This window comes from Palaemon carinicauda, chromosome 30, assembly GCF_036898095.1.
Source record: "Palaemon carinicauda isolate YSFRI2023 chromosome 30, ASM3689809v2, whole genome shotgun sequence".
Taxonomy (NCBI): domain Eukaryota; kingdom Metazoa; phylum Arthropoda; class Malacostraca; order Decapoda; family Palaemonidae; genus Palaemon; species Palaemon carinicauda.
The window spans coordinates 84825734-84836627 of NC_090754.1; the positions used below are offsets into that span (position 1 = coordinate 84825734).

Genomic DNA, 10894 nt, shown 5'->3' on the forward strand with positions numbered 1-10894 from the left:
CGGCCTGCGGGAAGTGGAGGGAGGCAGCAGGCGTGGTATGTGATAAGAAAATGCCAATCAAAGTATGAGTCAAGATCTATACCACAGTAGTAAGACCAGACTTGATGTATGGATTGGAATCATGGGCTATAAAACGAAAAGAGGGAGCGAAGCTTGAGAGAAGAGAGATGAAAATGCCAAGGTGGATTACGAGAATATCACTGCTTGAAAGATTATTAAAAAAAAAAAAAAATGAAATAAAAAGAATGCCAGGTGTAGTAAAGATTACAGAGATGATCAGTGCCACGACTGAGATGGTGCGGGCACGTGTTGAGGATGGATGGTATGGAGAGGGTAGATGAGGTTGGGAGGAACCTGTGGGGGGGGGGGTGATGAAGAGGGAAGTAGAGAATTAGATGGAAAAATGGAAAAATACGATGAATAATATGGAGATACGCGTTTTGGGGGGAACATGCTTCTGATAGAAGGCATTGGAGAGGCAGCATCAGACAACTAAACCCTTAATGCAGGGTTAACCGGTGGGAAAATAGCAGTTTAACATAAACACTGGCCCGCATACATGACAACACTTTCACATCATCTCGATGGTCTAGAAGCCAAATTATACACGACTACGCATTCATATCGTTTCGATAATCTTATTGCCGAATTATATGTAACAACACATTCACATCGTTTCGATAATCTTATTGCCGGTTTATAGGTAACGACACATTCATAACCTATCGATGCTCTTATTGTCAAATGAAACATAACACAATCATATCCTCTCGAGGTTATCAACTATGGTATGATGAATACAGTTTTACGGTAGAGAAAGTGATTAATGAAAGGGACTATGTATTTTCCATGGTTCAAAATGTCTTTTCTACGAAAGAAAAAAGTAAAGTGCCCAAAACATGAACAACAGCAGGCACAATTTCTTGGTCTTTAATATACAAAAGTTTTTAGCCACACACAAACACAATTTTTTTCTGTAACATACAATTTGGACACTTGACAATTGATTACTGCACAACTACTTATCAGCAACGTTTTTTTGTGTTTAAAACAAAGGAAAATAAAAGCAACTTTCGAAGAAAACGGCCTTTTTCCTGTGGAAAAATTCTTTTATGGAAAATGTTACCCTGACTGGAACTATGATAATACCAAAAAATTCTTGTGGCATTGAAAAGGTGCTGAAGGCTAATTTAAATTTTATTTGCAATGACATCTAAGTTCGAATGTTTGGAGAAAAGGAGAGCTGAAAATAATTTTAAACAAAAAATTTTTGTTTGCAACAAAAGATGCATATAAGAAGGTGATTCGCAAGAGAATCGGGAGTACAGTATATATATACAAATTTTGTCATATAAATGGGAGGTATTAATGTTATTAAAAGAGGGCTTTTACTCATGTTACTTTAACTTAATACTGTTCAAGGAGTAAGGAAACAACCCCAAAACTAAGATGAAATGTTTACTTGTGTCAATGTGAGGGTAAATATTGACAAATTTTGGGGTAAAATACAGAAATGTCCTAACCTAACTTTGGAGAACTGAAGCCTATGTTCCTACCATCAGGATGTTATCAATTTAAAAAAAAAACTTGATTAATCGGTGCTACTATAGTGTGAGGTCTACCGCCATACGTCGCCTACCCAGGTGGAGGGTGAGGTCTACCGAGTGACCAGCTTCCCGGAGCCCCGCACCTAACCGTCGAACATGTGAACTGCCCAAATCCATCAAAAACAGGACCTGCCCATATAAAATGAAGCAAATGGAACTCCTAAATCGCGCTACTGGCCGACCAAGGGAATGGCCCGTGCCAACGAGAACTGTTGGCTGTAATCTACAACAATAACTCCTAAATCAGTTTTTCCCTCAGAGTTTTATAGAAGAGTCATTCTGACAGAAGAAGCAGCACTCGCCTTTTTAAGAGAGCACAATCTCTTGGATACAGTTCAAGAAGCAGATCCATGCCATAAATGTGGTTCTGCTATGCAGGAAAAAAGAAAGCGTAACAGAGGAGGAGAATTCAAGCCTGTGTTACGTTGCCATCGAAAGGGTATGGAAACATATGATAACCTGTTTGATGTACGAAGAGTATATTGCTAGAATAAATGTATGGAAATGTATGATAACATGTTTGATGTACGAAGATTGTATCGCTAGAATGGAAATATGTGATAACATGTTTATTTTTACCTTTATTCCTTTTTTTAATGTAATTAGAAATCCAATTATCTATTTAAGTTATTTCTAAGATATGTTTAAATTATGTGTTTATTGCTTAAACAAATGTATGAAATGTGTTTTATCTATGAGGGACGAATAATTCAGCGGTAGACCTCACGCTATAGTAGTAACGGGAGGTAGATCTCACGCTATAGTGTGGTAGACCTCACGCTATAGTGTGGTAGACCTCACGCTATAGTAGCACAGATTAATCTATATACAAGTTTATTTAAAGAGTTTGTGTGTAAACTGTTTTGTTATCAAGCCTGCTACTCGCATAGAAAATGAGAATCCTTCCTAACCGTGCCTATTGTCACCTTAACTAACAAATGTATCTTTGAGTATGTTGGTCAACGAACTAACACTAATTATTCACTTACTGATCTTCGCTTTGCATGGGCTCGCTTCGCTCACAATTAAACATTATTTCATTAATCCTCTGTTCTGGCAAGTGGTATGTGTTGCACTAGGCACGTTAGCAGAGCGCATGTAATTTGGGGGACAAAAATTTCCGCGTCCCAATTACCGACACACTACCCATAATTCATTTCACAAAATTTGAAAATCGACAGAGTTACATTACATAATGTCGTACAGCCCTATATGGATGTAATTAACCATTGGTTAACCATAGTAAACACAGTATATCAAGAATCTGTCATTATCTATAATTTTGTGGGGAATAATTTATTTTCAGAGAGAAATGAAAGTGATTTTGGTGTTACCAAAATCAAGAACTCTGTGACAAAATTTAACAAATTCTTAAATACTGTATAGAATTGGGTTAAATTGTAGTTTATTACAGGGTAATGTAACCTAGGGAAAAAACTACTTTCATCTATAGAAAAAGGTCCATAATTGCCTGAAATTGAACTAAAACTCGCCAGGGCTTTATAGATGGGTGGAAAAATGCTATCCTTACCTTCATATGTTAACTTGCTCATTTTATTTTATTCTGGTCAAGACAACATAAACTGTTTCCCGAAAGGAAAACTCTTGTTTTCTTCGAAAATTACATTTATTTTTGGGGCTGATAAATAGTTAGTGAGATATGCCCTAATATATCCACCGATCATAGGGACTATCTAATTGGGAACCTGGGTTTAGGTTGGGGAAAATCGGAACTATAATTATACCCAAATTCATATATACTAAACAGACCAAAATTAAACTAAAACCCACCAGGTATTTGAAAAAAAATACTATTCTTACCGTCATATGTCGACTTGCTTAACTTGCCCAACCGTAGGTTATAACTTATTAGGTAAAAGTTTACTCAAACACCGTACTCTATCTCTCTCGTTCGATCGTTTCACAGCTAATCTAAGTTCACACTTCTAAGTACTGGCGATCTTTTAACACCAAGATCAACCATGCTGCGAGTGAAAGAGGAGCCGAGCCGATGAGTCAAGAAGTTCCCCGAAACTCAACAGCTGAGGAAATGACCAAACCCATGGCATGATCACTCAGGCGTTGCCCCACTACTACTACTTCTCGCTACATCTGAAAACTTCCTCTTATTTTACACCTTATTAAGCTTCTTTGCGGTAGATTTCTACTCACCTATGACACCGAGAGCAACGGAAGTGAGGCTTAACGGGTTTGACGCGGAATTTTACGGCATTTCACAGCGGAAAAGGGAACTTAATAACGGAGTGAGAGGTGAATCCGTAGTGCTAAAAATGGAAAACACAAACAACTCTCTTGTGACGTCACAAGTGCAGACAACCCACTTAATTCTCGGGTTTAGAACCTCCTCCTAAATAGGGTAGCCAATCAGAACAGAGGTTGGGAAATGGGTGACGCAAAACCTATTCTCATTGGTTACGAGCAGTAAGTGCTGAGGTAAATTCTCAATCCTTTCATATCTGACTCGCTGAAATGTTAGGAGACATATAGGAGGCGTTTTCTACTAAATTTTCTTATACAACTGGAAATCCTAGAATGTGCCTTAATAAAACTTATATAAAACTTCTAGGATGTAAAACTGAATAACTTTAATGGATCATGTCTAAGATTCTTAATATATTGTACATGTATATCTGAATATTTGGATATAAATATGCATCAAGCTGTCAGTGGGGATACCTTACCGCGATGAAAAGGTTTGCTGTGACCGATCAGGACGAAAATCTCCCACCATCGCCAATTCATAGTTGGCCAACGTGGTGACGAAAACTGGCCAAACCCCTGAATAAGGATGTCTGAGGCCTTCGTACTGCAGTGGACTAGAAACGGTTGCATTAGATATTGTTTTCATTCATATTACCTGTGAGACTATCATGGTATTTTCCGATTTTTTTTTTTTTTTTTTTTTTTTTTTTTTTTTTTTTTGAATCTGTCAATGCCTCAACTATATCCTGGACCAGTGAGAGGAATTAGTACATTTTACTTATTATAATTGATTCCTTTTGATAAATAACTATTTACTTTAAGGACCGCTTTAAGCCTCCTGGCTAGTACATACAATGGTAACGTGTTTGCCTCGCATTCGCATGGCAAGAGATCGATCCCCGCCCAGGATCGTGAGTTTAAGCTGTTTACTGGGGAGGCTACTGCTGTGGTAGGGCACCACAGTGGGGGGTTGGGCTTGCCCGGCTGACGTTCTGGTGAGCATCTATTCTGATGGAACCGGAACTGAAACCAGCTACCTTTACCTTTCCTAATCCTAATAATAATATAACTCTCTTGGTTTTACTGGAATAAGTAAAAGAGTAAATTAGATAACTTCAATTAATCATATTATTATTATTATTATTATTATTATTATTATTATTATTATTATTATTATTATTATTATGCTGCAGCCCTAGTTGGAAAAGCAGAATGCTCTAAGCACAAGGGCTCCAACAGGGAAAATTGCCCAGTGAGAAAAGGAAACAAGGAAAAAAGAAATATTTTAAGAACAGTAACATTAAAATAAATATTTCCTATATAAACTATACAAAAAAATTAACAAAACTAGAGAAAGAGAAATTAGATAGAATAGTGTGCCCAAGTGTACCCTCAAGCAAGAGAACGTACACTATTGTGTGGAGATTTTCTACTTAACGTAGGCCTACTATTGTTTAACAGAGCATGCAAGAATTTTACGAAAACATTTAATGGTAGTTTCTACAGAATAGAATATAATCAGGTTAGCGAACAACAAACAGAGGCTGAATAACATTGAATAACTAGCGAAAGATAAACTCTCATATTGAATTATCTCTAACCTTTATATTAAACTCTGGCACCTTCATTCAATTGTCTCTTAATTCTTTCTGCTCATGATTCATCATAATTCTGACTCACCATTTGTATCTTCAAGATTATCCAAAACTAGAAAATCTACCACTTGATGTTAGGATATGTATGCAATTAATTTTAAAAACTGCTTTAAACTTTGTAGACCTTTATACTGCATAATAATCTGGAAATCTTATTTCAACTTTGGCAAAACTGTAAAATGTTTTAAGTATAATGCCAAATCTGTGAAATTTCAATAGTCTAAACGTTGTTTAGTTGTTTTTTTTTATCTTTATTTTTTGTTGTTGTTGATCAGATTGACAGGTTTTTTTTTTTTCTCACTGCTGTTCCTGCCAAGACTGATGCTTGTTATAATGATAATATCAATGAAAACAACAACAATGATAATAGAAATATATCTATACATATATATTCATGTATACATATTTATGTATGTAAAACATAACATCAAGACAAAATTTTATTTAAATGGTTATAGAGAACTAACCCAAGACCATTACGCTTTGAGAGGCATAAAGTATGACGTCATTTCAAAGTATGTCGCCAAGTTGGAGTTCATAATCTTTAGCAGCGTCGACTTGTCGGTTATCGCATGACTTTAACTGACCATAATTCTTTAGAGGATCTGCAATGATAACAATTTGCCAATTTTCAAAAAACGAAGACAAACCACTCATTTGGCTGACTAGAAGCAATGAAATGAAATGTTAAACTTGATGAATTAACTAGTTCATATCTGTATTAAATCAATGTTACTCCCCATTTAGGGTTAAACTTCAAAATTTATCATATTTCAAACAATGAAATGGTTTTAAAAGTAGGTAGAAACATTCTAGGATATGGTGAACCTTGGTGAGAGTAGTAAGGGAATGGAAGTAACCAGTTTGAGTGGTTAACCCAAATTATAGTAGAATATAGAAAGATAAGGTACAGATAAGAAAGGAAATATAAGATGGGAAACTTTTTTTTAATAAAACTCTGTAACAGGGGACAATGTCTTATTCAAAATGGAAGTAGATGTTGCAGATGAAAGTCTAAGCTATAAAAATGAGATTAAGTTACTAATTTCCAGGCGTTAGTTAATGCATTAGCAACGGCTGATGATATATATATATATATATATATATATATATATATATATATATATATATATATATATATATATATATATATATATATATATATATATATATATATACTAATCCACAAAAAAACAAGACACAAAAGTCCTGGAAAATGCTCGGCCAATAAGTTTACTCTCAGTAATTTGTATAACATTTACAAAGATTATATCATGACGAGAAGAAAAACAGCTAGACTTTTATAAACTCAGAGAGCAGGCAGGTTTTTTCTATAACCAAAAGGAGGGTGCGAGAGGAACTACCAAAGCACCCTGAGGTCCAAACCCCAAGCTCCTATGGCAAAGACCATAGCAACAGCATAAAGTGCTTGGGCCTAACTGAAGATATCATGCAGCTAAGCCCAGACTCAGCGCAGGGCGCACTGCACATTCCACCTTAGAAGAAACAAGTAGCAACCTTCAGATATACTAAGCTTCCAGGAGCAAAGGAAGACTGCTCAATGGAGGAACTTAGAAATTCAGCCCAGACAGCAATCCGCTTAGCAGAAACAGCAGGGTCACAGATCTACTATACTGACGGTACTGTAGACCTTGGAACCCAAACAGCGGGAGCTGTAGTATTCTCCAGTAACCTTACAGCCTGCTGGAGGACATCCAACAATGTCTCCACCATGCAGACAGAGCTTGTTGCAATAAAACAAGCACTACAATACTCTATTGAAAATGAGGAAGGACCAGTAGTCAAACGTACTGATTCACGATCCTCAATGCAAGCATTGCAAAAGGAAAAGAATAAAGAAAACAAGGCCCTGCTAGCTGATATCAAGGCACTTTTGTAACAGCATAATGAAAGAGACAGACAAGTAACTCTAGACTGGATCCCCAGGCACATCAGGATACCAGGGAATTAGAAAGCTGATGAACTAGCCAAAAGCACCAGACACATACAAAATGTACAGGTGAACATACAGCCTGCACTACAACAGATTAAAAATAAAATGAAATCATATCTCAAAGACAATTTAATCAAGGAGCTACACAAGTGAATAGGGAATGGCTCTCCCTCCGCTACACGGTAAATGGGCCACGGAGCTAGAGCCTCCACCCATAGACAGATACACCCTAAGAGAGCAGGCTATATGTATACACAGACTCAGACTGGGATACAAGGCTAACTGGGAAATCGTGGACAACACTCAAACACCCTGTGAACACTGTGATGTCACACCACAACAGACCATCCTACACTACCTACTAGAGTGTGGGGAAACAACTCAGCTGAGAGGTGATCTACAAATAGACACCAACTCACCACAGGCCTGGCAGGCTGCGGCCATACTGGGAAAAGCAATCGTTGAAAACATAGAGAGACACAGACAATTGCCTACAAGACTACCTCCGCACAAAGTAATGGCCTCAGAATACTCATTTAACCATCGCATCCCATCACTTTAAGGCCCTATTCACATCATCCTTTGTATTTTCTGAACTTACTCTACTACTAAAAACTTTCCGCAGGGACCCTAGGGAGTAAAGGGTTGGACAACCCCAGATGTAACCTTTCCCTACTATTCAAAGGCCTTACACCCCATTTTTCTAGCTACCACTATCCGTGATATAATGGACCTCTCTTACTACCACCATCATCCTTACAACTTCACAACTATCTCTACTACTGAAACCTTTTCAAATTTCCTTTTAAATGATCAACCTACCTTACACTTTGCAGGTTACCTATGGGCCGACTAAGGAAATGGCCCGTGCCAACAAGAAATGTTGGCTTAAATCCACCACCAGGCAGGTTTTAGAAGCGGGTATTCAACAACTGACCATATCCGTGTCATTAACCAAATAATGGAAAAATCATCAGTATGACAAACCATAATGTGTAGCATTTTTAGACAATTAAAAAACTGTTGATTCTATCAAAACTTCAGCAGTAATGACAGACCTTCAACGACAAGGAACAAATGAATCTTATGTTAGAACACCTGAAGATAGGTATAAGGGAAGAACAGCCATCCCAAAACTACATAATGATAGTGAGAACATTCCGAGTGAGAAAGGAGTTTTACAGGGAGACGCCATCTTGCCTAAATTAATCAGTGGGCCTAGAAGAGGTTTCTAACATAATCGGGGAATCCCTTAACAACTGAAGACTTGCTTTAGTAAATCATAGAAAGAATTGCAAAAGATGAGAGAAGGCCTGAATAGAGAAAGCTGAAATTTAGGACTGAAAATGAATGTGAGTAAAACAATGATAGTGCTCAATGATAAGGCAGAAACAACAAATAAGAGTTATGGACGTACCTCTAGAGACTTTAGTGACCATATGTACTTAAGACAGACAGTACGTGTTTCCCTAAGGCATGAGACCGAAATTAAAAAAAAAGAGAGACAAATTGAGATTATGAAAGTAAAATGCCACTTTCTCTAAAGAAAAAAGTATTTAATGAGAAGATCCTACAAGTATTAAATTATGCATCAGAAACTTGGAACCTTACTAAAGCCTTAGAACATTAGCTAGTTACGACTCAAAGAGCTATGAAAAGAATAATGATGGGACTAACACTAAAAGACAGAAAAGAGCAACATGGATACAAGAGCAAACTAAAGTAGATGACATTCTAACAATATGTAAGAAAAAGAAATGTACATGTGCAGTATATACAACGAGAATAATGGATGGACAGATAATAGATGGACATTAAGAATGGCATAATGGGTCTCTAGAGATTGTAAACGAAGCAGGGGAAGGAAGAGATAACGATGGATCGATGAGCTATGAAAATTTGCGGTTATAGAATGGCCTAAAAAGACCATAAGCAGATGCGTGTGGAAGGATATGTCTGAGGCCTTTGTCCTGCAGTGAAATATATATATATATATATATATATATATATATATATATATATATATATATATATATATATATATATATATATAAATGTGTGTGTGTGTGTGTGTGTGTTTGTGTGTGTGGATACTTAACTTTTTAACTTTCAAAGGCTGCGTTTCTGGTCCTATAGAGCAGGGGAACTCTACTCTTTGCAGGACCTTCACAGTCCTTTTAATATATGCATTCCGAGGCATTCAGCATTTCACACCGCATGTTGCTGTTTATTGTCAAATCCACACTATCGAAACACTGTTTTTTATAAAGACAGCAGATTTGTTAGCTCCAAAGTTATCTGTTATTTTGCGCAAGTTAGCAAGAAGAGGAGCTTTTAGCACTAGTTGGAGAATTGGTAATGTTACTCCTCTATGTAAATGTGTTTGTGGTAGCTCAAATCCCACTGATTACCGCCCAATTTCCATAACTCCCATATTATCTAAATTTTTTGAAAGTCTTCTGGCAAAACGTCTTAATAGGTTTGCTGAAGGTAATCATCTACTCCCTAGTTTGCAATTTGGTTTTCGTAAAGGCCTTGGAGCATGTGATGCCCTTCTCACAATCTCCAATGCTGTATAGAAATCCCTTGATTGTGGTCGGGAAGTTCGTATGATTGGCCTTGATTTTAGTGCTGCCTTTGACCGTGTTAATCATGAGGCCCTTGTTTTCAAACTGAAACAGTTGGGAGTGGGTGGGTCGTTTCTTAGCATTATTATTGATTTTTTAAGTAATAGATCTCAAAGAGTTGTTGTTGATGGGCACCATAGTGATTATAGGAATGTGATATCCGGTGTTCCATAGGGTAATGTTCTTGGTCCATTACTTTTCATACTATATACACATGACATGTGGTTTGGCCTAGAAAACAAGCTTGTTGCATATGCAGATGATGCTACTCTCTTTGCATCAATTCCATCCCCTGAATGTAGATCTAGGGTTGGTGAATCCCTTAATAGAGATTTAGCTAGAATTAGTGCATGGTGCAAATTATGGGGTATGAAGTTGAATCCTAACAAAACTCAAAGTATGATTGTAAGTAGGTCAAGGACGGTGGCTCCTCAACATCCGGATCTCAGTATTGATAATGTTTCTTTAAATATGTATGACTCTTTCAAAATTTTAGGTGTGATTCTCGACAGTAAATTTACTTTTGAGAAACATATAAGGTCTGTGTCTTCTTCAATTGCACAAAAAATAGGCTTATTGAGAAAGACTTTCAAGATTTTCGGTGATCAATCTACTGTATTCTGAGGAAGTGTTTTAATTCTTTCATTCTACCTTGTTTTGAGTATTGTTCTCCTGTCTGGTGTTCATCTGCTGATTCTCATCTTAATTTGTTGGACAGAAACTTACGGTCTATTAAATTTCTTATTCCTGATCTAGATATTAATCTTTGGCACCGTCGTTCAATTAGTTCAGTATGCTTGTTGCATAAGATTTTTCATAACTCTGACC

General features: G+C 36.8%; 1 protein-coding gene across 3 annotated transcripts in view; it reads right to left on the bottom strand.

Annotated features, from left to right (window-relative positions):
- The window catches only part of mys (myospheroid), a 63258-nt gene extending 59321 nt beyond the window's left edge, over nucleotides 1-3937 (bottom strand). Inside the window, exon 1 of one of the 3 annotated variants that reach the window (XM_068354130.1) lies at nucleotides 3780-3937. The gene's annotated coding sequence lies outside the window, so the exon portion shown is untranslated. Of the gene's footprint in view, nucleotides 1-3428; nucleotides 3733-3779 lie in introns of those variants that run through there. The other 2 variants (XM_068354132.1, XM_068354131.1) reach the window with 2 other exon arrangements.
- Nucleotides 3938-10894: the final 6957 nt, after the last annotated feature.